The sequence below is a fragment of the Ptychodera flava genome (assembly GCF_041260155.1).
Source record: "Ptychodera flava strain L36383 chromosome 3 unlocalized genomic scaffold, AS_Pfla_20210202 Scaffold_26__1_contigs__length_13983176_pilon, whole genome shotgun sequence".
Taxonomy (NCBI): Eukaryota; Metazoa; Hemichordata; class Enteropneusta; family Ptychoderidae; genus Ptychodera; species Ptychodera flava.
Genome location: NW_027248280.1, coordinates 6,002,458 through 6,028,444, shown reverse-complemented (window position 1 = coordinate 6,028,444; position 25,987 = coordinate 6,002,458). Strand labels below are relative to the sequence as shown.

At 37.1% G+C, this 25,987-nt stretch overlaps 1 long non-coding RNA gene and 1 other non-coding gene across 2 annotated transcripts; one reads left to right on the top strand and one right to left on the bottom strand.

The window, feature by feature from the left end:
* Positions 1-2: 2 nt before the first annotated feature.
* On the bottom strand, positions 3-23,419 carry LOC139125846 (uncharacterized). Its single transcript, XR_011550380.1, has 3 exons — positions 23,318-23,419; positions 1,831-1,977; positions 3-388 (listed from the first exon to the last, which is right to left on the bottom strand). It is a non-coding gene; the product is annotated as an uncharacterized lncRNA (long non-coding RNA).
* Positions 9,141-9,229, top strand: Trnam-cau (transfer RNA methionine (anticodon CAU)). Its single transcript is given in 2 exon segments — positions 9,141-9,177; positions 9,194-9,229. It is a non-coding gene; the product is annotated as a tRNA-Met (tRNA).
* Positions 23,420-25,987: the final 2,568 nt, after the last annotated feature.

Sequence of the window (25,987 nt, the reverse complement as noted above, 5' to 3'; positions counted from 1 at the left end):
TCTACAGAGTTAGTCAGTTCAGTGTCACCACTGCGCTTTATCTCAGGCAGACAGCCATGTTGTTCATGAGTAGCGCCCTCTTTGGAGGTTATTGGGGCATGTTGCATCTCTCCATGAGACATCTCGTGCTGATGGACAGACACTCCAGGTGCAGAGTTGACTGCTACATCCCTACAGTTAGTGGTGGTTTGCTGCTCAGAGGCAGCTGTCACAGTTTCCTTTTCAGTCAGCCCGGACCCACATGCAACATGCCTACCGTCAGAGCCATGAGACTCCACCACATTGTCTCTCATGGCATCTTCATTCACTTGGCTAGTTGATCCTGCATTTGTTGCCTGTATGGCACGATTGACTTCTGAAGAACCTTTGACCTTGTCAGTCAGCAAAGCTGAAAAGAGTTAAATGTGGGAGATATCTGTGAGTTATGAGTATGCAACCTACGGAATGACAGTTTAAATTGCAGATGCAATATTGTTTGCATAGACTGTAGTTATGTAACCAAGTATCGCAGTGCATGTGTCATCATCTGCTACTGACATAAATTTAGATCACTTTTATCTTTTTGAGCCAATTTATAATTATGTAAGAATATTATTAGATCTCTTTACATATTATTTTTAAAACAGTGATCATTACAGCAATAGATATTATTGTACATCAACTAACAATTTTTAATTAAGGTAGATTGCGTCTCAAACTTTTCTCAAAGAATCTTGAAACCAATCTCTTTCAAAATCAAGAATAACAATCGGGGGTCACCACCTAAATTTCGGTACTAGAGAAAAATTTACCAATATTTGAAATTCAAAATGGCCACCGTCTCTGTATTAACTCTATGGAGAAAATAATTTCTTTTATTTTCGAAAAACTACGGTGGTGAAAATAGTTACTGGAGAGAGGGCTTTAAAATTAGCCCCAACTACAAGTAGTGTCAAAAACAAATTGTAAAAGTTAGAGAGTCAAAATATCTGTCCATGAGGCACATGATACCTTAATACATGTAGAATTCTTTGCATAAGTTACTTGTTACAGAGTTCGTTAATATATTATTTGGCAATGTACACTAGAATATACAGCGTTGGAAACTACCGCCCGTCCTCCCGTCCGAGACGGGTAACTTTTCAGTCGGACGGGAGGAAAATTGTACTTCCACGTCCGTATGTCGGGTTCTCAATAGTAGCCAATACGGCATACCCAGTAATCTCATCAACCAGCTGCTTCTAGATGTTGTGTAAAATAAACGAAATGTAGTATACCAATGCGTCCAACTTCGACGCGCTTATGCTACTGCAACTGTGTGACGCTGGAACGCAATGCAAGCGAGACATGTAAACACGGGTAAACAGGAAGTCGCTCATACTAGTAAATCTCACACTTAGCGAGATTTTCGCGATATCAGCCAGCGCACATGCGTCCTCCAGCACAAGTACAGGTACAAGAACGGCACGGGTTTGCGTTACGTAAACACAATGTTGAGTCGATTCCTTGGGATAGAACCTCCCCAAAAGAAAAATAAAGACACCGGTGAAAGTAAGAAGGAAGCCAACAATGCGTACGATAGGACCACACGGAAAAGGAAAGTCGTCACGTCTTGGAAGACAGAGTTTGCTTGGCTGATCACTGATGATACCAAACTTTACTGTAAGGTATGCAGAGCGATCTACGGTCCAATGTCAAAAATTCAGGACAGGCAAGTTTTGAAAGTTACCAGTCCTGATGTCTGGCAAATATTTTGGCCAGTTTCAAACACTGGAATATATGCAATAAACCCGAACAGGGTGTTAAATATAAGGTCACGTAGGGGTCACCAGTGTGATTAATTTTACTCACCTTGACAAAGAGGACAGACACCGCCAACAGATAAACATGAGTAACATCTGCCATGACCACCAACATCAACTACATGTATTTGTTGTTTTGAAGCTTTTTGATATGATTCATTACAAGATGGGCATCATTTGTTGATATCTGTGAAAACTGGAATAAGATAGATACATCTATAAATATACACAATGATGTAGACTCAAAATAATTTAAGTAATTTACACTTCAAAAGTGAAAGACTTAATACCCAAAAGCAAACTCTCATAACATTCTCTTTCAAAATCAAGAATAAAGATTGGGGGTCACCATGCAAATTTTAGTACTAGAAACAAATTACCCATTATATTACTATGCCCTGCCTGTCGCCTTTTGATTGGTAGAGCTGAACCACGTGACTGACCATAAATACACAGTAATGGTCTGCTTACATGCCCGTGAATATGAATAATAAGATTAACAACTCAAAGTATCGCAACTTTACAGCTCAAACGTAAATCATAATCAATCACAAAATAAAATGGAGCACTTGTAGGTCAAGTTGAGATACTTTTATCTGAAAACATCTCCGGGTTTGCCAATTTTTTACAGCACGCATGACAGTGCGTCGCGTATTGCTCAGTTTCTGGGGCCCAGTTGTCATTCGCTCTTGTAATTTTCGGAAATTTTGACGGTTTTCTTGGGTTCGCTGATAATATAATGGAAATAACAGACTCCGCTCTGACCGTTAACGTTTAATTGTGGGCGCGGGCTCGAGAAAAGCCAAATTAACGGGCTCGGCAAGCCTCGCCCGTTAATTTTTGGCTTTCCTCTCGCCCTTGCCCATAAATAAACGTTAATGGTCAGCGCGTCGCCCGTTATTTCTATAATATTTACCAATATTTGAAATAAAAAATGGCCGCCATTCCTGTATTATCTGTTTGAAGAAAATAACGTTCACATTTTTCACACATCAAACCTATAAAAACTTTATTTAATTCATAAGCTTCAAGACCAGGCCCCCATAAACTGGTTGGCCAAATACTGTAAAAGTGTGAGACTGAATTTCTATCCCCAAAGTGCATTCTACTCAAGTAATTACATTAGCTGTACTTTGTGATAATAATTGTTTTGTTCTAGATATATCTATTATTCTGCCAAAAGTATGTTGACATAAATAACATTAGCCTGTCAACTATAAAATTGTGTTGACATAATTAGCTTGTAGCAACTTCAAAACCTCCCCTTTATACGTTTCTCCTTGTAAATTTTCTTTTGGAGAAAAACTGTCAATAAATGAATATCCTGAAATTAAATATTTAAAGGGACATAAGCCGTTTAATTGTGGCAAGTTTTTCAGTATTCTGCTTCTGTATATCAACTACCATGTCTGACCCTAATCCGTTTGTCATGCTGAAATTTCAAGTATTCTTTTTGTCAACACAGCTTGTATGTGTGTAGTGATCATTGTTTATTGTTTACAATTTAATTCTAGTCCGGACTTGAATACAATTTTCGACAATAACAATGGAGATTATACTCATATAGGTTGTGTTGAGATCCTAAATACTTGGCATTAAATTAGTTTAGGGATTCAGTGCAGAAAGTGTAGGGAAACCACAAAATGAGAGTTATGAAAAAATAGCAAAAAGAAACCCATGAGGAACGTAAATCATTCTCCCCCACACAGTAAAAAGAAGATTGGAACGACTGGATTGTACGTGCGACTGAGTACAGTCCCTCTCCACAACAATCGAAAGATCAATAGTTTTCATATGTCCACCATTCTCGTAATTTACACTGATAGGACAAAAACAAAATTGATCGAGCATGGACGTTCTAACGTAAAAAATGCATTATTCTCTATTGCATTTTCATGCACGCCAATACATTCACATGTACGCTCAAACTTCCTAATTTTAACACAACCACAGAGGGACCGTGACACAACACAATCTCTCCGTGCGTGGTACCAGATACATTTCCATAACACTGTGATCATGTGGTGTGACAAAATAGTTTTACGGAAGCTGTTGACGGAAGTGACGTCAATTTTGCCTCTCCCAACTCTATGAACTTCCTCAGTTACGTAACTTCGTCACTAAAAATATGCGCAGTCAAACATTTAAGGTGTAGGGCCTCTTGGCATGGCTTCCAGTTTTTGAAATCACAACTAGGCATAAATTCCAAAGCTAATAAGACAGTAATCTGGCAGCCTCTTTACATTCTTACTCTAAAAACAAACATTTTACATGGCTTCTCCAGAAGGGAATGTCCAGGGTCCGGTGTCTCCTCTTTGTTTTAAAAGCAGTCCCTCCACAGTGGAGGGATTGTGTTTAAAGCAGTACATTTTCACAACAAAGGAATACAGGCATGTAAATTCATTGGTGGTGTTTTTTTTCACCTCCATGGTCTTTCAAAGCTGTGGAGAACACTGGGAAATTTCCGAGGAATCTTACTAGAGTATGTATTATATAGATCGAATCAAAGGGGTTCTATTTATCATTGTTCGAACAAAATTGAGCAAGAAAGTGATATTCTAGGTCCATGGTCGAATAAACGATGGCAGTATTAAAGGGCGAATAAACAAGACTGCAAAATTACCACAGACAGTACCCCCCCCCCTCCCTTGCATTCTACTGTTTATTTTACATTTTAACGCGCCGTTTGTTTGCTGGGCTGGCGAGCTAGTACGGTACCTTTCGCCGTCTAGTCTTCATGCACTAGTCCACAGGCTCTCCTGAGCTGGGTACTCTGCTAAGAAGGTCGATTTTCGGCTCGATCTGTCCATGGAGGTAGGGTCTCTGCTACCTCCATGATCTGTCAATCCCGTGAAGATCGAGCACGGGATCGATAGATCGGTCTACTTGGCAGAGTACCCAGCTAAAGGAGCGCCTGTGTCTCTGATATCCCTGTGCATCCGGATCCGTACGCTTGTGTAAATACACATTTCACGCTTCTTTCAAACGTTAAGACACGGAGATAGTGTCTACCTATAGCACTCAATGTATCAGACTTGCGTGAAATAGTTAAATGTACGCTGATGATAAATATTTATGGATGGCACCAACCATACAGACTGGCATCTTCGAAATTAAAATTTGCACGAAGGACACAGCTAACGGACGGCGTGGTTGTTTGTGTGACGAGTTAGTGTTCGGCAGGAGGGAGGAGAAAACTCCTAACGAGGCCTCCTAAGTTTCCAATAAACATTAGTATGGGTTAATCGATAATATTCACGATACTCTCTTTGTGTTATCCGATTTACCGAGAAGTCCTAAATAGAAAACGCAGTGATTGTCTGAATTATCTGTCTTGCTGAGGTAATCTCCCGTGAAAGCACTGAGCTGCACTGCACACTTTCTCCAGCGCGTGTGTTAGAATAAGATGGCTCCTGGGTGGCCCTAACAAAGGTCACGATCCCTATGCGCTGTAGTTTGGTGACGTCACAGCTAGATTTGTCCACACAGCGGGAGGTTTAAAAAGCTGATCGTCGCTGGTGAGGCAGGTAAAGTCATAAATTTGTTAATTTTTCAGAAAATTAACGAAAAAAAAAACGGTAAGACGTTATGGCCAATGTGTTGTACAACTGAGCTATGCAATGATACCTCAATGAATACGGCAGAGGACGAAAATTTCTCGTAAATTTACTGAAAGTAGCAGACGAACTATGGCTTCCGGGTATCACGGTTTCGTCGAATTTTCACGGTCGTAACTTTTTTCTGGAGGATTTTTCACAAAATTAATACCATGATGACATAAATAAGCACTTAAAGAAAAGTAAACTAAAATTTCATTTAATTTGAAGCAGCCAAAAGATTTATCCATAATTTTTACGTTGACGTCCACGTAGCGTCAGCCCGTTGCCATTAGCAACGAACGTACCAGATGTACAAAATGAAATCAATTTTCCTCGAGGAACTCAGGAAGATTAAACCTTGACTAGTTGTCTCCTTTTTTATCGTAAAACACTGTATTTACACCTTGATGTTGTCTCTAAGGTAAAAAGTTTACAAGACAAGAGTATTTTCCGAATTTTCTGCAACTATCCTTTTACAAACACCATAGAAACATGGAGAGCGAAAGTGATGTAAGTATCAAAACTTCTTGACTTTTTGTGTAAATGAATTATTCTGAAATACATTCATATAATGAATATGACAAGTGTAAGTGGGTTTGGTGCGTTAATGCACCAAACGGTTTGCATTGGTTAGTAACATCACCAAGAACAAATGTAAGATTGGCAGATAATGGATTTTTTCCTCTGAAATTAATGTTGAATAACAAAAGCGTCTCTTTGTCATCATATTATTTTAAGATTGTGTGTTTCATAGAGATTCCTCTCAGAAGATTCAAGATAATCGTAAGTTTAGACATTCTATTATTAATAAGATTGGATATGGAAAATAGTTATGCCCTGTTGTCTTTTATATTTGATTGCAAACTTTCATTGATATTTTATGTTACCACATACTCTACTCAAGATTGATACTTGCATAAGTTGCAAAGGAAATTTTCAATCCGAAATCTTCCAAGAATCATTTTTTTCTTTTAAATAAATATCATGTACCTGACAATAAATAAAAGTCTCACACATAAAATAAAGAATGAGATTAATGCTCCTGCAATTTTCAGTCAAATTTTGTCATTTCTTGCAATTATATCATTTGACATCTTACAGCATTTATTGTCATTAAAATTTTTTGTCTTGTATTTAACATCAGTGCAAATTTCATAATTTTTTGTGGCCATGTAAGAAACACTTCTGGGTGAAAAGGCATTATAAAAGTTGTTCTAAAGTCTAAACCACATACATCACAAATAAACTCCATATTTCTGGTCTGACTTATGTCTATTACTTAGAATGACGGAAGCATGCTTCCAGGAGAAAGTTGACCACAAGATGATAATCTAATTGAAAATTTTGTATCTCTTGTTATTTCATAGTTGAATTTATGAAGCTTTTCTGTATAGTTTTTTTCGTTTTTTTTTTTAAGTGTGATTTTTTTTAAACTGAAGAATAGATCTATAAGGAAACATATTTTCTTGATAAACCTTCCCATGGAGAACAATTGAACTAATATATAAAGTAGAATATATGAATATGAAGAAAGACTAATCCTTTTTAGAATGAAAATATTCAGAAGTGTATAAGTAAACTGAAGGCAAAGGAAGTTCAACTGGAAAGAATACGTAAGAGACTAAAAAACAACAGATATGATGACCAAAGAAACCATCAGGTAAGGGAGGTGTAGTTGCTTTATGACAAAAAATCTGCACTGGTTTAGAGATTGTTAGGTGTTGTTGCAAGGGACAGTAGCTGTCATAAAACTGTTCATTTCACATGCACAGGCTGTGTATATAAGTGTAACATTTGATACTTTAACTTGTTTTAGGGAGTTGAACAAGAACTTGAAGTACACACAGCATAAACACTTAAAAATCATGAGAAGTGACAGTTATTGTCCCTTTAATTAAACTCTGTAAAAACACTCACAGCAAACTGGGAAATCTCCATATTACCAAGTGGATTACTGCCTGCTGTCACCAAGTATAGCATATCATCTTGCAGTTGCAGTCATGCAAACTGAATGACTCGTTATTTATCTATCTGGCAACCTGTGTTTTTCATAATGCCATATTGAAGCTCCAGCATAGTAACTTTGACTTTGGGTCAGAATTTTGACTTTGGGTCAGAATTTTTTAAATTGGCAATTTCATTTTCCTGTTCAACTCCCTAAAGCATGTACTAAAATAATAACCAAAAGTCACAGTTACAGATGGGCCTTATGTTGTGTTGTCAAACATAGTACATGCATACTAATACATGCATACTGTCTGATTTTCTTTATTGTAGATGATTCACAAATCGTCAAGCCTAATTATTTCTTCCCGGAAAAAAATGCTTCAAACACTTGGACTGCGGAGAGAGGCAATAAGTAACATTATGTTGTTGAATCGATATTGTGAGATGGAAACTGTCGGTTGCTTCAGAGAACAAACCAAGGTACTTGTTTTATACAACATGTGTGACTACTTTATGTGTATAAACCTAGCTGCCAGTTGATACCATATTTATTGACATGAGTTGTGAAAATTTTTTTGTCAATGTCATCTCGTGACACAAACAGAAACAACTAAGATCTGGCCAAAATTGACATAATTTGCAAAACAATAGATTCCATCTATTAACCAATCAGTGGACACTTACATGTGGGTTGCACACTGCCACACTGATAGCTCAAGAGCAGTTATGAAAATTTTTTTCTTCAGAATTGAGATAATATATGCAACAATAACAGCATTGCACAACCTCTATGTGTGCTCTGTCGGGTTCCATAAGATATTTTCACTCGTGGTGCAGTGTACTGCATTCTAATTTCATTTGCTTTGCTTTGCTAATGAAAATATTGCCAAAGATTATAACTGCATTGTAAGTGAAAATACATGTTGTATTCGAGTGTGAGTTAGTGATATGGTGTACTCTAGATCTGTCAAACTTTCATTTGCTTTGCTTGCAATAGCATGGCTGCAGGATACCACCATAACACCTATGAAAAGAATCCCATTTCTCCCGAAGGGTGCAAATAGGTCATACGTTTCTTTCATTTGATTTTTATTCATACATGTGTGAGTTGTTATTATCATTCAATATATTATTTGACAGTTGCAATCCAGGAAGATATACAATAGTCACCTGATGGGAGGTACAAGAGCAGATGTGAAAAATTCTGGTGATGGATTACATGGTAAGTGTTAACGTTCACAGAGTATCACATTGAATGCAGTAAACTTGTCACTGGTATTTGATATAAATTCAAGTTCTTTACAGGATTGAAGTTTGAACTCGAAGACACCATATACTTTGACATCAACAACATTGGCAGGAATATACCCATACTAAGTACATACTGGTTTGTTACAGATAATTTGTAATTTGTCTCAGATTGTAAGTTGTCATTTATCATTAACAGCACTGTATGAGATGAATACTGTATGATGGAGGTAAATGCTGTAAGTATTATTTTTCAAACTCAATTCAATCCAGTCAGTCAGTGCATCATTTCCGATACAATGCAATGATGACAGGAACTGTCAGTCTTTTTTTCTGGTAAATTTCTCATTTATCACTAATGCCTTGACTCTTCTTCATCCTCTTTTAAAAAGTTCATGTAGTTACGTCACATCATTTCAACACTAGCACATCATCTCATAGCATCAAGAATGTGACACACAATCATTTTTTGAAAATAAATTTTCTGATGCTAATTTTCAATCGTTCATTAAGGAAACACTAGCTCATCTTCCATATCACCCCTTCCAGGTACAAAAGTTTGGCAGGCTCCATAGCTCAGTGGTTAGAGCATCAGGTCCATGGAATACCAAAAGTGAGATCTGAGGGTCCCAGGTTCAATCCCTGGTGGAGTCGGTATAATTTCTATCCTGGCAGTCAGAGTGCGGCAATGCTACACCATGTATGTGCTGCGCCTCTGTTTCATGACTGTTTCCACTCTCTATCTGACTACTAATATCAACTTTCCATGAAGAATGTTGTCTCTTGCAGATTTTCCTGGAAAAAAAATGCAAATATTGTCACACCTCTTACAGACATTTCAACCACACTATGTGACATTGAGGTTGGAAATTACAAACCAGCATGGCTATATATAAAATACTTCACAACTTAATTTTTTCCCACGGCATTTGGAACGGTGAGATGAGATTGAAGTTAACAGCTAGCTAAGTGCATAGTTACATGATACACCTGACTGTACCTACCCTCTCATCTCACAACCAAATCTTCTTTGACATATTGCTATATCCCTAGCCTAACTGGAAGGTAATTACTGACTTTCATGTTCAAAATTATGTAATATGTAGGACCCTCATTACCTTATAATCTCTGCAATCCACCCATAGTAATTACCAAGATACAGTGTACTGCTTAGAAATTTTCAAATACACACGCACAGTCAGATATTGAGCCAGATGAATATAATGCAATGTATGCAAGCACCTTACTGCCTAAATTTATTTTTCGTCAAAAATGTTTACATAAAAGTGCCAATGAAAATACAGTATCGCTGATTTTGTCGCAAATTTATCAAAGTTTCATTTAGATTATGGAGTTTGTTTACCAGCATGTGAGTCTTATGATTAAGGATACAATATTGTTCTGTTCTGGACAACTTTTATCATATCTGCTTGAAATATACTGTTTTCAAAAATTTTAAATCTGTTTCATGGCCTTTTATATTGTAGCATTTCTGTGCTCTACTGACAAAGGGGAAACAATCTGATTCCTTTTTTTCCTTTAACTAATACTAGGAGAGGAAGCAGATGTGTGTGCCATAACCAACTGCCAACATCCAGCAAGTAAAAACCTGCATACCCTTCATGGTGTATATGAAATGAAGGATGCATTTATAACAGGAGAAGACAAACCAGAACACATTAAAATATGCAACAGACACTTCAACAATGAAACTAAACGCGGACATGCACATGGGCACATAAAAAATAAACACATTATCACTAACCTGTCATCGGCAATAACAATGAAAACATGCAGCTTTTGTAACAAAACGTGTTGTGTTACACAGCCAAAAGCATGCAAACTTCACAACATAACTCTTGGAGTAATGAATCCACAGATATACGAAGTGGCTTGTGACTTTCTGGATGAACAAGACCAGGCAGCATCTACAGGGAGAAAAGAAAACATAAATTTCAATGATACACTCTACACAAATCTAAATGACAGCAAAACAGAAAGAAGTGGTTATGCTTGTATGACATGCAAGGGTTTGATCCTACCCATCCTTAAAGTCAAGAGGAATATAAGGATAAAATGAAAAGTATAGAGTTACTAATGCCAAGTTTGCCAGATGATAAACCATCACACAAAGACTATTCTTTTGATTTAAACTTAATTAAGTATTTAAGATCTTCCATGAAACTGCCAATACATTGGTCCATTGGAAGTTATGATAAAAACACAATTCTTTTCCATGAACATTTGATAAGTGATAAAACTTGGCATGTTCCAAAAATGATCAAAGGAGTGTTCCACAATGGGTTTTTGTTATGCCAATTTTACCTATTGGGAAAATGGTTTCCAGTAAACAACTGACTGGAAATTTTGAAGAAATTTGTGAAAAATTAATTACTGAAGTAGAGTTACATTCCAAAGTGAGAATTTGCTCTGGTATTTATGACACCAATGATATTTTAGCATGTGAAGAGCACAGGATCAAAAATATTAACACTTCAAAATTCATAATTGATCAACATACATTTCAAGTATCAAACAACATAATAAGCAAGACTGTGCGAGCACATAACACAAATGATGCCAGTAAGACGTGTCAATTAAATGCAGGCAATGACAGAGAAAGGTGTTCATCTTGTTCATCTTTACTGACATACATTAGAAGAAATATCACAAAAAAAGTGGGGGTTGGAGACAACATCTTGTCAACTTCAAAATCAAACTTCTCAAAATTAAGTTATGGGGATTTGCTAGTACGAGCCAGGAAACTGGCATTGAAAGTCAAATCATTAAAGAAAAAAAAGAATGTTCTTACAGAAACATATTTCCATGAATCAAAACCAGAAAACCAGATAGAAGTACCACCAAACATCAATTTAACATCATCAAATCTTGTTGCGCTTTTGGAATATGCAATCCAGAATGAGATCCTGGTCGAAAATTCAGTGCTGTACAGCCTGATCTCAGATACGATTATATCTCTCAAACAGAAAGAAAAGGAATCAAAAAACCCAAACAAACCTGTTGAAATCAATTATCCAAAGGGCATTCGTTTTAGTCCATTGGTGATAAAGTTTTGTGCCAGGATTGCCGAGACGTGTGGTAAAACAGGCTACAATGTGGTACGAAAGATCATACCAATACCATCATGGCAGATAATCAAATCCTACCGGCAATCATCAAAATCTTATCATCCTGTAAGCAAAGAAAACATGACATTATTTGTACAAGAACTAGAGAGGAGAAAATGCAAGGGGATTGGGGAATTCATTGGGATGAAATGCTCATTAGAAGAGGTGTCACAGTATGTCGAAGAACAAATGAACTTGTTGGTTTTGAAGATCTTGACATCAATAATGAATATATTGACACAGACATGCTCTCTGATCAACACAACAACACTACAGAAGATGATGAAGATGATGAAATACTTTCAACAGCTTCTGTAGATAGTGATTATGAAGAAAAAGATGATTGCAACAATAAACAACCTATAGCAAGGATGATTTTGCAATACTTTTGGACATCTGTGGAGGGGGATTTCAGCTGGCCTGTTGCTAGTTTTCCCTTAGACACTATAAATTGGACAAAACTGACAAAATGTACAGATTCAGTACTGAAAGCAATAGGAAGTCTGAAGTATAATGACAATAACAAAGTTCAGGTTGTCTATGGTGTATGTGACGGAGCAACCCACAGTGCTGCCTTCTTTGAAAGAGCTGGAAAAATAGACTGGCAGTCAACAAATAAATACAATGATGACAAACCAATCTTCTGGTTGTGTGACCCACCACATGTGATGAAGCGGTTGCGGAATTTGTCCTGTCGGCCAACAGAGATTTGCAGCTTCACTCCTTTCACATCAAACCAGAACACTTCTTTGACGTGGTAATGAATAAGAGGACGAAACTCAGCAGCAAACACGTCAATCTTGACAAGTGCACAAAAATGAATGTGAAACGTGCTGTAGAAACCTTGTCAGAAGACGTTGCTGAAGATATGAAATATGGATCATATGAAAAACCTGATACTTGGCTGACACGGCAGTACATAAATAAGTGTGCCATGTACTTTTCTGTGATGAACAATGTGAAGGATGACCACAGCAGCATGAGGAAGTTGATGTCAGTTCTGCTGTTTTTCAAGCATTGGTATGAGGTTTTAAAATCGTCAGAAAACAAAAGAGATGCAAAAACAAAGCTGACAGATTATTGGAAGCAATTCATTTCACACCAAAGTTACCGAGATATTCTCCGATCAATTAGAGGTTTCCTGGCTCTACAAGGATATTTACATCTAAATCATCCTTCTGTACAATTTATACCAAGAACAACCAATCAGGATGATGTTGAAAATTACTTCAGTCTACAGCGAGCAAGAATAAGCGGAGGTGAGCCAACAGTTGAACAGTACATGGATGGCAACAGCACATTAAGTACATCATTTCTACTTAAAGCAGAAGAAAGTGATCTGGGAGAACAGTTTGGATGTTACAATAAAGCTGCACTTCCCAACTTTGTTTCAGTACCTCTACAGAGAAAGACCAAATCCATTGGCTCAGATCACACAACATCACACAGCAAACTGTGGTCAACTGCAGATGAGCTCCAATACATCTATCCAACACCATCATCAAAGTCTGTCCACTTGTTCCACAGTAATGCTCAACAACTTCAACTGCTCCGTCAAGCCCGTCTGATAATTAAAATCATTCTACTGAGACTACCAAAAGTTCACATTCAATTTTATCACCATATTTTGTCAGCAATCAATCTAAGTACCAACCGAAACAGTCTTCTGGAATTTCTAACCCATCTTGATTACAAACTCCGTACCCATTACTACAATGACCCATCTTGGAGGAATTCAACATATAAAGAGTCAATGGAATTGATGAAGAAAGATAGAGATATTAGACATTGGTGGGAAAAACTACTGAACTCGGCAAATGTGACAACATCTTCAAAGGATCACTGTGAAAGTAGCGTACAGTTACTAGGAAGGTTTGTGAACAAATTTGCACAAAGAAGATGTGTTACCTACCTTGCTAATGACGGTATGAACCCAACACTGAAAAGTACTGCGATCAGGAAACATCTGAAGGAGACCAGCATGGCAGTTGGAGAGATTCCCAGTGCAGATGATCTCTGTTTTAACTGTGGTGTTAAAGGACACTGGGCAAAACAATGCAAAGAGAAGAAGAAACATGAATCAGAGTGGGTTAAACTTCAAAGATGTTACCTATGTGGAGAGCTAGGTCACCTGAGAAAAATGTGTCCAAAGATGCACAACATATCTGACAAGGTAATTCATTCCACATACATGTATGTAGTTCTTTTCAATCTATTCTTACTCTGTACTAATGTAATTACTGAATTTGGAATGATCTCTGTATGAGTTCCCATCTTAAATCTTAAACATGAGATTCTTCCTACGTTCAAGCATACAAGTCATGAACATTAGAGAAAACAAGTCATCGTTGATGACACAGTCCCCACTTGTTAATGGGTACTTTGATTACATGTCCTCAGAGAGGATAGAGTCATCTTCATTAATTAGGTCTGTGATAAAAATACTGCGATACAGATGGTGCTCAATGGCCAAGAATGAGTTCCATGGTGATGAAATCATAAAACCAATGTAGGCAACCATCCTAAAGTTCATAAAATGAGTCAACTAGGAATTAATGAACAGGATGTTGTAAACACTTTTGCATACAATCCTAACACTTAACAGATTATCACTGTTACCATATTTCTTGATGCAGTATTTACAACACTATGAGATCAACATCTGTATCAAGGTTCATCAAATTTGACGTTGTATTAATTTGTGGCTATATCACTCTAATTAGGAAAGTTCATTACTTATGCAATTAAAAATTAATGAAAATGACACTGATAAATGTCTTTTCAATGTTAAAGCAATGTGACCTTAACATCTGTACAAAAATTCATGAATTTGATGCAGTATTTCTTGACATATCAGCCTACTTACGAAACTTCAATAATTGACATGTTACTGCTACATGACATGAAACAAATTGACGAGCATATGTATGAAATAGGTCAATGTCCTTGTACCAACTTTGAATGATACTGGTGGAAATATGTCTGAGTTATGGCTCTGTACATTCGAAAATTGTAACAAAATCACAGCCATGCAGCGATATCTGATCTTACTGTTTAAAAAATCAACACGTATATGTATAATATAAGTCAAAGTCCATGTACCAACTTCGAATAAGATCAGTTGAGACTTGCCAGAGTTATGGCTCTCGACATGAAACAACCATAACAAAATTGCTACCATGTGGCCATATTGGACCATCTCGTGAAACAAATCGACATACATATGTATAAATACGTCAATGTCCTTGTACCAACTTTGAATAAATTCGCTTGATACAAGTCTGAGTTATGGTTCCGGACATGAGTTATGAGTCTGAGTTATGGTTCCGCACCACTGCGGCCATATTGGATTGTATCACAAAACAAATCAATGTGCATATGTATGACATAGGTCAATGTCCTTGTACTCTGTTTCAATAAAATCCGTGAATAAAATCAGTTGAGATGTGCCCAAGTTATGGCTAAGGACATGAAAAAATTGTAACAAAATGGCTGCCATGCAGCCATATTGGATCATATCATGAAGCAAATTGACCTACATATGTATGACATAGGTTAATGTCCTTGTACCAACTTTGAATAAAATCGGTTGAGATATACCTGAGAATTATGGCTCTGTACATGAAAAAATCGTAACAAAATGGCCGCATGGCAGCCATATTGGATCGTATCATATAACAAATTGACATGCATATGTATGACATTAGTCAATCTCCTTGTACCAACTTTGAATAAATTCGCTTGATACATGTCTGAGTATTATGGCTCTGTACATGAAAACATCATAATAAAATGGCTGCCTGGCAGCCATATTGGATCGTATCACAAAACAAATCGATGTACATATGTATGACATGGGTCAATGTCCTTGTACCAACTTTGAATAAAATGGGTTGAGATATGCCTGAGTTATGGCTCCTTACATGAAAAATCGTAATAAAATGGCCGCCTGGCGGCCATATTGGATTGTATCACCAAAAAAATCAACGTGCCTATCTATGACATTGGTCAATGTCCTTGTACCAATTTTGAATAAAATCGGTTGAAACATGTCTGAGTTATGGCTCTATACATGAAAAAATCGTAATAAAATGGCCGCCTGGCGGCCATATTGGATCATATCACAAAACAAATCAATGTACATATCTATGATATTGGTCAATGTCCTTGTACCAATTTTGAATAAAATCGGTTGAAACATGTCTGAGTTATGGCTCTATACATGAAAAAATCGTAATAAAATGGCCGCCTGGCGGCCATATTGGATCGTATCACAAAACAAATCAATGTACATATCTATGACATCGGTCAATATCCTTGTACCAACTTTGAATAACATCGGTTGAAACATGTCTGAGTTATGGCTCTTTACATGAAAAAATCGTAATAAAATGGCCGTCTGGCGGCCATATTGGATTGTATCACAAAAAAAATCAATGTACATATCTATGACATTGGTCAATGTCCTTGTACCAACTTTGAATAAAATCGGTTGAAACATGTCTGAGTTATGGCTCTTTACATGAAAAAATCGTAATAAAATGGCCGCCTGGCGGCCATATTGGATCGTATCACAAAACAAATCGACGTGCATCTGTATGACATATGAAGTAATCCTTGTACCAAGTTTGAATGAAATCGCTCTTTGCATCTCTGAGATATCTGCGTGAACGGACGGACGCACGGACGGACGCACACACGCACGCACGCACGCACGGACGCACGCACGGACATGACCAAACCTATAAGTCCCCCTGGACGGTGTCCGTGGGGACTAATAATCACATCTAGGCATTGTGACCAAAGTACGGTATATACCACATGACAGAGCTACTATTAACTTCTTGTTCTCGAATTGATGTGAAGGTGGTGACCTCCACACCCTTACATTGTTTCCTTATACATTTGTAATATGTTCAATCTATATGCATATATGTATTTAACTGTAGTTTTTAAAAAATTTCAGAATCATGGGACTCAAGTGGCTCAAATATTACAACTTCCTTCATTAAAAGCTGAAGAATTTATAGGGGCGAATGATGATGGAGAACCTGACATGGCCAGGAAAGACAGCAGATACTTTAAACAATGTTCCCCTGAATGGTTTGAAGCAAGAAGAGGTCGTGTAACTGGAAGCACTGCTGCCACTGCATTGGGTAAATGATTTATGTATAAAATAATTTTTCAAAATTCAATCTCAGAAATTGACAGAACTTCATGTTCTCTGCAGATGATCTGTGCCATACAAAATTTTTTTGTGGACTGAATCATACAGTGTATTCTACCTCTGTAATGAAGCAAAAATATAGCAGGACACTCAGCTCCACAATTTAATATAACTTCAAGAATTTCTATTGGAGTTATTTAATGAAACTAATAATGGCTATTATTATACATCTGCCATCGAAAACAATAGAATCAAACGTTCCATAAAAAAAAATACTGAACACGCATTCCATAATATTTTTTGAACAATTGCTAGTCATCTGTGTTTCCTTTGACTTCAGAGAACGTTTGAAATTGTCAAAAACTAAGAAGTTCTTCAATAGCTTAAAATTGCAACATGATTAATAATAAGGTTATTACGAAAACACGGCAAAATGTGCACAAAGACAATTAACACAGCATGTCGCCAACGCATACATGTAGTGGAGGGAGATACACTGCGCTAATTGTCTTTGTGCTTATTTTGCTGTATTTTCATAACAACCTCATATCATTTACATTAATTTATATATGTATATGTAATCATCAGACACTTACCTGACATAAATTCTCTTGAACTTGTTACTGTAAATGTAGCATGATCTTTCCATCTATCAACTGTTTTGGTTCCGTTTTTCCATAGGCTGGAGAGGAAAAAAACTGATGAATGAGATGTACGACAGTCTGAGGAAGAACAAAGATACGCATATAACACCAAATGCAGCCATGAAGTGGGGGACGATGTGCGAAGAATCTGGTGCTGTCACATACATCCATTACATGAATGTTTTGAAATTTGTACAAACAGGATTTTGGGTTAATGATTCTAATGACTGGTTAGGAGCTTCTCCTGATGGTATAGCTAATGATGAAGTAGTTATTGAAATCAAATGTCCATATACAAATGGTAAACTATTTCCATATAAAAACATTCCTGTACATTATATTCCACAAGTTCAATTAGAAATGTATGTGACAAACACAGATGTATGCCATTTTGTTTGTTGGTCTCCTAAAAAATGTAACATTTACAAGGTGAAGAGAAATGAAAATTTTATCCAACTACTATTAGAGACTCTAAAACATTTCTGGGATAGTGCCAAAAGTGGAGAACCTGTAAATTTGACAAAACAGAGTGCTTTACTTAAACTGCAAGCAAAACAAATTGTCAAAGAGAGTGAACTTATAAGATCAGGCCCCTCATTCAGAACAGCAGACATTGCTAATCACAAGTACTTCAACGACTTCTGTAATTCAGATGTGCACATGAGACAAGCTGAAAATTCCAACATAGTTAAATTGGATGTAGCTCCAGGTTTCCAGTCATATTCATATAATTCCGGAGGCATTGGCAACTCTTGTTTTATTGATACTTTCTTGGAAAGTATGTACAATGTAATATGCCGACAATCTGAAAAATTTCAAACCACTTCTAACCAAAGTGAAGTCATGTCAACATTCATGAAATCCTTAATTCTCAGATTAGAAAGAAAGTATCACGATAGCAAGATGTTACTTTGGCACTATCTACAGAATCACACAAAGGATGGTAAAGCAGTATTTCAGATTGGCAACATGGCTGCTATTGCTAACATTTTTGACAAGTTCTATGAAAATATGAGTGACAATGAAAGACACATGTTTTTCTTGAAAACCTCATTATATAATCAGTGTCCAGTCACTCAAAGTCACAGCAAACAACAAATAGCATGGTATCAGACACTTCCACTGCTCAGAAAATCCATAACACTTCAATTTATAAGTAATCAGGGAAAGGGGTATAATGTAATTGAATTAATAGAATTTATTTTAACACAAGAGAGAAATCAAAGCATTTATAAATGTCACAAGTGACAAACCATGTAATAGTACACTCATCACAACATCATCAGTTATAAATGAGCCATGTTTGTTTGCTGTAGAACTTGAGAAAGATGAGCAAAATTATCTGCAACCATTTTATATTGGAAAATAATATGGATATTTGCATAGGGCAAGGTGCTCATTATGATTTGGCTGCTATTATTTACCACCACAACAATCATTTTTGGAGTGAAATTTTTTGTGCGAATGATAAGCCAGGGTGGTATTTGTACAATGACATTGTGGATGGTGGTAAAACTAAATATGTGGGTAGAAAACCCCTTACTTCAAACCTAGGCTATATGTACTTACTACTCTTTGAAAAACAGTCCCCAAAATCATCATCATCTATGTATGTTAACAGAATTATTAAGGATGTACTTTCTATGTTTTGTACGATAAACACAATTCCACATGACCGTCAAAATAAATTTAATTTACTTCATGTTTTGCAAAAATGCAAAATAGAGGCATCAGGGAAAGATAGCATGTCAACATTAAGAGAGAAAATTCTCACCAACAAAAAACAAGTGAAGTGTGAATGGATTAATCTTTCTACAGGCTGTGATTTACCAATAGTAAACAGAACGCAATTTCAATCAAACAATACCACAAGTGTTGGAAAAATAACATATGTCACGACTGATAGTGTTAAGTCACAAACAGTTAACAATCCTTTTATGGACCACAACTATGGAGTAAAGGTTAGGTTAAAGAGAGCATATTCACAAAATGAAACAAATAGAAAGGAAATGTGTAAAAGAAAGTGCAAGAAGTCTTGTCTTTACCCTGAAGATGAATGGGTAAAATAATACATAAATTCACATGACTACACCTTTCTGACAAGTCTTGTATATACTAGGCTAAAGAGACTGCATTTTACTTACCAAAAAAGAATTCATTCCTGTAATCTTGCCTCTTCACATGCTATATGAGAAAGGAGAATGTAATGAAATTATGCAAAGTATGTGTAGATACAGTATATTTAAGCAATAAATCACACCAAGCTACCGTATACCACGAAATTTTGACCAGTTCATCAGACATATATGCAAGAGCAGTAGTGCATATATAAGTGAACTAGTCAAAATCGAGTGGTATACCGTCGCTTGGTGTGATTTATTGCTATTATATCATATCTGTGTATTGAAATTCAGGCGTGGAACATCAAAAATGGATTTTGGTCAAGCGGAGAGCTCGCGCGTATGCCAGCCATGGTATATCGCCAATATACCATGGTTCTTTTCGCATCTCCACCAATCAGATTGCTGTATTTGTGCCATTAATATACTGATATGATATATAATTAGATCTATTATTGAGAACGATAGAATCAAACTTTCTGTAAAAACATGTACTGAACTCACTGTTCGTAATAGTTTTGTCTCATACGTATTTTGTATAGAACGCAGAGTCTTAATATAGATGATGCATGAGAGGTTCATGCCCCAGTTGTAGGGCGTGAACCTATGGAGAGACTGGAAAGTCCTGGCAAGATGCCAATTCATTCAATTGCATAATTGTACAACATTTTTATTCTGTTGTTGACTGCTTTTTATTTCATGGCATGTGGCTCTTTACTTGCCAAAATCCCTTGCAAATAGATGAAAAATGAACAATCTCTACAGGGACTCAGTGAAGGGTTGCAGGAGAAATAGGAAGTAACATACAAAACACCATGTAAATAATCATTTTATCATGAACTATATCATAAATCTTATATTATTATTATTATAATAATTTATCACAGACGCACACTAGAATGTGAAATACATGTAAAGTGGATATTTTATAAGTGGTACATAAAATTTGTATCAATAAATAAACACATACCGTATTCCTCCGACTCTAAGACCCCCTTTTCAGAACCAAAGATGAAGAAAAAGATATGGGGGGTCTAATAAACGGATGTCACCGTGAAATCGAACGTCAAAGTTAATTTATGCTAATTTATGCAATGTTATGCAAATATTTTATGCCAATGATTTTTTGATTCACGCTACAGACAACTCATACTTGTGATATCGACTCATGGCCATGCTGTGTAGATACTGGCAGTCAAATCTGTACAAGTATAAATTAGTGGAGATCCACAAGTCTTGAAATATAACGTATTTGCCATACCTTCTTTTACTAAACAATACGATAGCAATAAATCTTTGTATTTCGTGAATAGATAATCACCACGAAACTTTGTACAACAACATGAACAAGTACGTTCCTCAGCAGCAGCAGCTAGCTCCCCATAGCATGGCCACAAAGGTCAGACAATGAGTGACGGGAAAGTCCCTGAAGTCCGCTGGCTGTACGGTATATGATAAATTTTAATAATTTATATGTATATTTATATATATAGATATACCATTTCTTTTCTTTTACTTCACAATTTATCTATACAGTAAATAAAATGAATAGTAAAGTACTTTATTTGAGACTAAATATTAAAATGCAAATAAAATATGAAAATTTCATTTTGATTGTAATTATCTTTTGTGTAATCTTGTATATCACCTGCATGTTTGTGGACTCATGGAAGATGTGAAAATTTCCTATTAGTGCAAGATGTGAGGTATAATGATATTCAAATATGCAGATTATATTAATGAGCATTGTTTCGGTATTAAAATTCTATGCTAATGACCCTTAATCAATGTGGAATATTCATGTACCTCGTTGCATTTTATAAAAATTTCTGTAATTAACTTACATGTCTAACATAGAAGAGCTTAGCGAGCCAGGATACCATGAGAATGCCCGAAGTTTGCAGAAACTTTGGCCAGAGTCATACAAAAATAAGTATGACAAATGTAGATGGACTAACAGAAATATCCACCTACTGATCCTATTTTGGACTGGTAATGATGTGTTTTGTTTCTGTTGGTCTATGTATGTATACTTAAAAACTATCTACTGTTGATATACCAATCAGAGTGCTCAATTCAGGGTGTTTTATCTACTCGTAAAGCCTTGGTCACCAAATTCCAGAAACGAATGACAGTAAAGTACTGTCCAATCAAAAGTGAACATGTCATATTCTGTAGACATCTGGTACGTTTTAATATTCAAATTTGGTAACACAGCGGAAACCAGCTGCAACACAAAATCTGCTGTGGTACAAACATACACTAATGTGCCCTAGGGCATTTATATGATGTTCCATTACATTTAAAGGCTATTTCACACAATCTGCTGTGGTACAAACATAAACTAATGTGCCCTAGGGCATTATAGGATGTACCATTACATTGGAAGGCTATTTCACAAATAAAAGTTTTAATTCATATCCTAAACATGTTACATTGACAAAGGGACGGTTGACGTAAACACATTGAAAACGAAAAATATCAGTTAGGGGCGATAGTTTTTAAGTCGGATAAAACCTCGTACTCGGGCTCTTCTGGTATATGAAGTCCAACCTACGATAAAATGTCTCGGCCTGCGGCCTCAACATTTTATCGTTGGGTTGGACTTTACATACCAGAAGAGCCCTCGTACTCGGGCTCTATCCTATACATAAGTTGTCAGATCTGAAACGGTTTAAAAACAACAAAAAAGGATAAATTGCATCTAAAATAAGTCACACTATCACCCTATTCAGTGTTTCCTTATCCTATAGTTGGTTCCTGTGAGATCAGACAATCCTTTACCAGAATACACCTGTTCAAACATCCTAATAATCAAGAATTTTACTGCTGCACCCATTTATTATAGCCAATTACCCAAACCCCCTCCAGTCTACTGCCGCATGCCGCACCGGTAAATAGGACATAGCCTAGCTGCAGTTCCGTAGCTCGAGGTTGTGCCTATCGCTTTTTGGTTTGGACGGCAAAACCAGTTTTACCGTCTGGTTTGCCATCCAACCCAAAAACCGACAGGCAAAACCTCGGCCACAGAACTGAAGCTAGACATAGCCCAGATACTCGCTGCGTGACCCTATTACCGGGTCACGAAGGCCATTACAGTAGTCGTGCATAGCAGCTCCCTAAAATTTATGGATAAATCTTTAGAAACAATGTACAAGATTAAAAATTTGTGGACACTTACCTTGTATGATGGGGCATCAAGCTGTGCACTCGAAATTTGTTCTAACGATCGAAACGCCTCATTCGGATGGATTTTCGAGACAGAAACAACAACTTTGGGAGCGACATCAGGTAAAAAACTGATCACCGGAAGTTGACATTTTTTCACTCATAGGGTCAAAATAAAAGAAAAGAGCGCATAGAAATAGTCCGCAACATAAAACCCGTGACATTATCAAAACATTCCTGCCATGTATTAGAGGAATGACACGTTACTTTCTGTTTTGGCAGGTGAAAACAGGCATATACTCGTCACACGCAACTCCAGACGAGACGTGCGCCCCTGTGCGATCAGCTGATTTGACCTCTGACGTCACCAAACTACATAGCATAGGTCCGCGCGTACGCGAGCGAGTTTTCTCCCTCCCCCTGGTGTTCGCATTTCTATGGTAATACGCTTCGCCGATGCCAAGAGTCCCTCGAATTGATTCTGATGAGATCGCCTGTTGATGAACAAAGCTTACCGTCTGAATTGTTGGCTAGCCTCCGCTCTGCATATATGACCTGAATATTGGTTGAAGAGGGTCGATCAGCCTCCGCGAAAACAGGGTCAGCTGTAGATCAAGATGCTGAAAATAGAATCGGTTTCGGATTGGGTTTCGGATTGGGTCTCGGGTTCGAGATACTGAAGGAAGCAAGTTCAGCCGATTTTGATGCCCTGACGCATGCTCAGATAAATTCTTCTCTTCAAAAACACTGAAGAACGTGTTTTTACTTGAGTGCCTGTCTGCATGTGTACTATATACGTACGATACGATAACTTTATTGCCATTATGTACATGGTGCATTACAATACTGACTTGCTGTTGTCACATAAAAACAACACCACATCATATATAACTCAAACGGACAAAATATCTCATGATTACAAGAGGTTCGAAATAAAATACAATGCAATAAAATAAAAATATTTTACAGCATAAATTGCGTGCTTTATATTTACAATTAAAACGGTCAAAAATGTCTTTTTCATACCAATTTGTGCCACCTATTAGAGTGCAGTATACAAATCGCAAGAGGGCGTTAGTTTTATGTTTGTAAAAATTTTAGGTTTTTCTGTCGGAGAAACAGGTTTTTACGAATACAATTTGACACAAGTTGCTGCAAAATTTGCAGGCTCTTCTCATTTTAGGGTTTATGGTACAACGGAAACTCTGAGGTGACAGTTTGTCAAGCTCTAAGAACTTTTGTTACAGGTTTGTAACATTTGGACCCGCCAAATTGCATCTGTGATGAAGTACACTTACGTGCACTTGAGGTCGATTGCGTAATGTATAGAAATAACAGAAAACTTCAAAGCACTTTAATTTGAAATTGAAAGGAAGTGTCGAGCAAGAATTTCGACAAGTACAAAAATATTTATACCTTGAACAAGATGCTTCGCAGAACCCTGCTGAATGAAATAGTCCTCGATTTATGGTTTGTTTGAGCTTTGAGTGCTCGCAAAGTGATTCTTTTTCACCCTGGAGTGCGGCGACAAAACATTATGGGACGCCACACTGTTTGATTGACAATCTTGTGAGACGAAATTGCAATTTGTGAACAACTCACAGACCTTGTTGTTGATGAACTTCCCCCATGTGGTATAAAATTGAGACAATATTCGGAAAGGGCCAATCATGGCGCAAGTTTTAGAGAAGACAATCAACCCGAGGAATATGGGAGGGCTTTATTTTTAAAATCTCATCCAATGATAGTTTGGATTTATTTTATAGACATCCTGAAGGAAAGTCGTTCATTGATGCCAAGTCGCAACTTTGAACAAAGCGAGAGCCCGGGGATGTTTGAGTACGATCACCCGGCCTCGACAATATTTACCCAGAGACCGGCGTTGGCGTTGATAGATCATACCATGTAAAATTTTCTTACTACTATCTCGCATTACATTTTTTTGCGGATATTTTGGTAAATCACACATTTCCAATCGCGTAAATAATAAGCTTAGGCTCCATTAGCTGTGATATCGCAGCGGTACTTGTGGCGTATATAGAACGCGCTCGGGTCATTGGGGTCATCGCCACAGTCCGGGACTGTGGCGATGACCCCAATGACCCGAGCGCGTTCGATATATGCCACAAGTACCGCTGCGATATCACAGCTAAGGCTCCATCCATGCACTGAGAATAAACCAAGGGACGGACAACGGACTACGTCGCATCAGAACATTTTCACGTCCTTTCGTGTGATGATCGACCTCCGCCACTCCATCCCGGTGTCAGCCCCGGCCGCGGACTGGATGTGTTTACACGGCAATTTGACAGCAATACTTGAAAAGAAATACACTACGTCCCTACTCATTGTAAAACTTTATCTTTCTGACATTATTATCCAAACATCCTTTCACAAACTCCTCACTTTGCGCGATATGCACATACGTTTTCCCAGGCTAGGAGATACGGCGCGCCTTTCATCGGCTTGTAACATACATAGGAGTTCGTTGACCTCATTGTACGTCTGGGCGACCGACTGGGCGACGCGCGCGAAATCAAAATATCTTTTAAAAATTGGAAGTTTTTAATAGTTCATGTTGTTTGAAGGTTATAATTTTTTAAAGCTCATGACTCCTATCATATTCCTATCTATTGATCTACAGGTTCATGTTTGCTTGTACAGGCAAAACATGGTCGGGGGGTGCGACTCCGTAGCTTGTCCGGAGTGTTCGTTTGATGTCGCTAATTCACATTAAATCAAACCCATTCACAATTTTAAAGACGGGACTAGTAAACAAAGGTATGGCTGGAGTAAATTAACATGTTTCGGGACATTATACGCGTAAAGATACTTGAAATTAGCGGTTTTCGTTTGTGCAGAATTTGTTCCGTTAGAACATAGGGTAAGCGACGGGTGTCTGACCCTGATTTCCTTGGTAGGGTTATGAAATTTGACATTTTGGAATTGTTGAATCATGGTCATCTTCTGACCAGTGTATTTCTATTGATGATTACTATTGTTATAATTCTTATAGATCTATGGGTGTTATTGGTCGAAAAAACTAGTGGAGGCATTTGTGTATTTATTAAAAACTCCTTACGAGCTGGTGTTAAAATTTTACAAAAGAAACATGATTTTGCTGTTTGGCTAAGATTAGATAAGTCATTTTTTAATATCAGTCATGACGTTTTCATTTGCTTTGT